This window comes from Nothoprocta perdicaria, unplaced genomic scaffold (assembly GCF_003342845.1).
Source record: "Nothoprocta perdicaria isolate Ctin4 unplaced genomic scaffold, notPer1 scaffold_40, whole genome shotgun sequence".
Classification (NCBI taxonomy): Eukaryota; Metazoa; Chordata; class Aves; order Tinamiformes; family Tinamidae; genus Nothoprocta; species Nothoprocta perdicaria.
In genome coordinates, this window is record NW_020455644.1 from 1,683,879 (window position 1) to 1,688,944 (window position 5,066).

Below are 5,066 nucleotides of genomic sequence, written 5' to 3' on the forward strand. Positions count from 1 at the left end.
TTCTTACAGCATTTCATTTCTAGAACAGCAAATTATGGAAGACATGTGCAAAGATATAAAGTAGTCAACACTGTAAAACTTTGTTTTACCATATTGATGTTACCTGCATTCTTGCATACAAAGTACCACATGCATGTTCCAAGTTTGGATTTACCTATCAAAAGGGTTCAGCAGCTACCCGAGAGGTGCACTATGCAGTTGGACAACACTTCCAAGCTACGTGAAATGCAGTAACTACACCCAAGCTTGATTTTCAAATCATGTATTCCAATCTAGCTATCACTTAAAATCTGGTACCCTTTTAAAATATAATCGTGACATTATATGATAGCTTTTATCTTGAAAAGAAAATCATTTTTGGCTTTTTATTACTAAACTGAGTCAATTTCCAGCAGGATTCCAACCTTTAGGCTAATTTTCATGCAGTTTTATACATTTTTATTGCAGATGTTTCAGATTTATGTTAACCTACAGTCTCCAAGCCATCAAGTTTCTGKTTTTTTTTTTAATAAATCCAGAAAGTTGGAATATGAGGCACTAACTACACCAGAATAAGAAGAGGAAAAGATCCCACTGAGGTGATGAAGTCTGTTAATGAATGCGCCTCCATCTGGAAGAGCCTTCAACTCCCACCTAAAACAAAAACCTGAGGCTGCCTCTGCAACACAGCCTCTGTCAAAAAGGCAAGCCTAAGCCTCACCTCATAAAGAACACACACAGCTCTTTTTAAAAAAAATGTAGCCAGTGAAACAGTTAAATTGGAAAAAAACGGAAGCACATTAACGCCCTCTTCAGTGACATCTGGCAGAGCACGTTACTGCCATGGTTTGCTTAGGAAAGCCAGATGGAGGTCCCTGGATGACTGCCTTTCTCCAACAAGAGCCACTAGCACTTCTATTATCACCAGGGCAGTGATTTAAAATAAAAGCCTCACTGAATGCGGCAGTGCCAACTTTTGATGCCAGATTCTATTTGCCCTACAGTCTTATACTTCGAAACTTAAAACATGAGACTAATACACAAAGGGAGTCGCAGAATACAAAGACTCACAAAGCCTCCATCTTACTGCTTCATCTTACACATAAATACTGTCTATTCTCCCAATACCTGAATTTAAAAAAAAAAGACAAAACAGAGGGAAGGAAAAAAACAAAACAAAAAACAAAAACAAACAACAGCAACAAAAAAGACCTAGACAATGATGTTCAAAGAGCACCAACAGGTATCATAGCTGATTAAATCCAGGGCTGCTTCCCACGGTACCACACATGTGCCAGGCTCCAGGAGGGCTTGCCCACACACACCCCCCACTCACTCTGAGCTGCCTCCGTATGTCTGTGTCACAACCACAGGCCTAGGAAACACAGATCGGAGATTCTCAAGACAAATTTCAGGACTCATTTGGGGAGCTGACAAGAAAATGGTCCCAGTAGCTGAATTTCCCTCATTTAGTAACAGAGGAAAAAAAAAAAAATCACTTCCACCTATTATATTCCAAAAGAACAAAAGAAAAGCTATCTCATATTCTCATATCAATTAAGTTTCAGAGAAGTTAGCTGAGATGGCTAACATGAAGCCTTTTCCTCAAGTCCAGAYCCATCCTTCTATCCCAAAACAAAAAATCACAGAAAGAAAATTTAAAAAAAAAAAAAGTCATTTTTTCCACAAAGAAGTGTGGCCCACTTTTCCATCAAAAGAGGCACAAATAAATGTATTCACATTACTCAGCCATACTGCAAGGTCTATAGTCTTTTGAACCTTTTATGATATACATGAGGGAGTATCAAATCCAAAGCAAAGCAAACATACCTGCTTTATCTTCTTTTTATTAAAAGCAGCATACAGATATCTTATGGAAATATTATCTGCAAAATACCCAGAGACAGAACTGAAATTCAAGTTCTTTCTAAATGCTACTATGGCACTGCAAATATTAAATAATTATATCTGCAGTGAAAACATATTACAGTTTCATACAGAAATGTTCAACACAAATATCCACAATGTGTTTTTATCCTTACTTCATCCTCTCTATTGCACCCTTGCTTGCAACAGACTTTCTAAATTAGCATGATTAGAAACTAATGTCCATACTCCAGGCACCCTTGTTATTTTACCCATCTCAGTAAAACAGTGGCAAGCATAAGCCAAAGACTGAGTTTCCAATCCTCCAAAGCATCTTGCTCTGTAAGAGGAAAATAAATAAATAATTTGATTGATTGTGCAACATATAAAACTATATGATGGATTCTTATTGAAACCTAAAATTAAAGGTCCTTCTATCCAGTCTCTGAAAGATTGTGCAATCAGGGATTGTTTTTCCACGGTGAGACTCATTTCTTCCATTTCTGGTGTACTGATCTCTGTTTTCACCAAATGCAAGAGAAACCACATTCACACTCCCCCGCTTAAAAACAACCCAGAAGAGCAGTTTGCACAAAGAACCTGGATGTCCACAGCCAGAGCTGCCTTGAATTATCACCGTGCTGACTGTCAGCAGACAATCTGCAGCTACATCTGATGATTCAAGATCTGTGCTTAGGCTGTTGGAGCCTAAGAACACACAGTAGAGAACCGAAGCAGTGGTGGATGTTGGTGTCTTCTAAAAAAAAAAAAAAAAAAAAAACCCCACCATTCTCCTGTGCTGAATATCATAATGACAAAAATAACGAAACTAGAGTGAAGACTGCAGTGTCAAAGCGCCAAACATTTTAACATCATTGCTGCAACTGTCAAACTTGCCACTGAGTAAAAATCCAAATGATAACACACTACTCTTACACACACTGCTTAAGCAACCTGAAAAAAAGAGGTGTGGAGGGAAGAGAAACAAGACATGGGCACAGCATAAAACMCCTCCCCATTACGCTCTTCCAACCTCCAGCTATTTTCAGCTCAGATTTCCTGAGGCTGTTGTTCATTCATTCATTAACCTTAAGGCATCTCTCTCTCAAATCCTTCTCCAACCTCTCTCCAAGTCCAAGCAAACTTCTCCTATACGAGGTGCTTAGGAAGTGTATAAGCGTACTGTGAAATTCCTGCCCAGAGTGAAGAACCACCTCCTTTTGTGTGCTCTGAAGGGAGCTCCAGTTGGCAGCTCTTGCCTCATGGCGCTAACCTCACTGCTTGCTCCTCACGCCTCCATCTACACTCCTCACAACTCYGCATCATAGAGCCCTAACCCATCTTTGCTCTACCTCCAAGTTATCTCCATGAGGCTGTCACATCCCAGCCTATTCAAACACCCAGGAGCTAATTCATGCCTCTGACCACCCTCACGATCCTTCCGTTTATCACCTCCTATGCTATGCCTCTTTCCGGAACAGTGGGAGCAGAGGCACTTGCAGTATGTAAAGTTTTGAAAGAATCATAGACTTGCACTGTAATGTATCTGCTTCCTGTTGCATTCTTTCTGGTTGTATTAATTATAGGAGGCATTTGCTCCCCACACACATTTTTTTATTGCCAAGCAACCAGCTTCCTCAGAATACAAATGKCCTAAACCACCTGATGGTTCTCTTTAAGACTAGACCTAAAACACAAAACAAGGCAGCTTAAGAAGTATTTTTACACTTTTCAGGAAATTGATACAGCAGCAGGAGAAACTGCCCAACAGAGGTGCTTCCCTGCACAAGAAGCACCACAACTCACTTATTTCTACCTAACAGTACATTAACATGGAACTAACTTGCCCACCTTACCAACACTGGGGGAGGAAGGAACAGCTGGGAAGCTGTTTGTTTGGTCATGCTTCTTGGTGCAGCTTGAAGCAGCACTAACTTCTCAGATTGCACTCAAGCCTGTCATCTTACCAAGAGATCTCTAAAAATCTATGCAGGCATAGCGGTTTCAGCAAACTCTTCTAGGAGTAGTACAGCCTGTAGGAGCAGATGCATGGGACCGCCTGTGCCACCTGGATAATAAAGTATACTGTCAAAACTACTCAAGTTTTGGCTTAAACCTAGTAGCATCAAACCAGTAAGCGTGCATCTTACATATGAAATCTCAAAGGACAACTACTGGTGCTATGTGCTCGTGCATTACAAAGGCATTTTTTTTTCTCAACTTCCTACCAACCCTTATACTCTTTTCTTTCACATATGTCTGGCCATCTCGCTTTGTACCACCTAGTTATCCTCCAAACAACACCCCCCTTAACAACCTTGATAAGAAGTTATCTTCCTCTGCACACCCCAACCTTCACGCCACTTACAGCGGTCCTCCAATCGGGTTTTACCTGCATTAGCATCTTTGACACCATACACCTGAATCCCAAAGATTCTGCAACTTGCTAAAAACAGCCTCATATCCAGTTACCAAAGAGCAGATTTCTCCTGACAGCTAACAAGAGGTATTGCTGACACAGAAGGGAGGTAGTTTTCACACGGATTAAAACTGAAAAAAACAGCTTGCTTTCCCTGAAAGCRTAACGTGGATTAGGAAAAAGCCTTTCTACGGCGAGGAAAAGACCATGGAGAAGTGGGKAGATTTCCAAGATCTCGGAGGTAAGCAATCACAGTAGTTTCTGAAGACAACAAGCACGGTGAGAAGCCAAGGAAGATGTAATATCTGTAAGTCCGTAAGTTACCAAAGCTCCTGTTATAACAAAGGAAACACTAAACACRCTGATGTCACAGGAAGTGAGCGCTTCATTAGATTGCCAATTTTATCAAAYGTGACTCAAGTCTCTCCTTGAAGAGCAACGGAAAACAAAAAAAGGGTGAAAACTTGTGCGTTTTCAGTGTTGTTTCTACCACAGTGTACTTTGTGTTTAAAAAAAAAAAATAAATAAAAAAGCACACATCCCTCTTCCCGGGGCAACAAAAAGCAGCTGCCGTGTGACACCTTGGAAAACGCCTCGCAGAGGAGCATCCGCGTACGGACACAGAGGCTCATTAACAAAACCCAGACCTTGAGTCATCGGCCGGGAGGGGAAATTACAACTGTGGAGCCACATGCATTTCGCAGCGGCGCAGGAAGTCAAGGCAACACATGTCTGCTTCACTTCGCCGCGGGGCCCGGGAGGAAACGAGCCCCGGGCGCTGCCGCCCGCGCCTCGCCGCCCG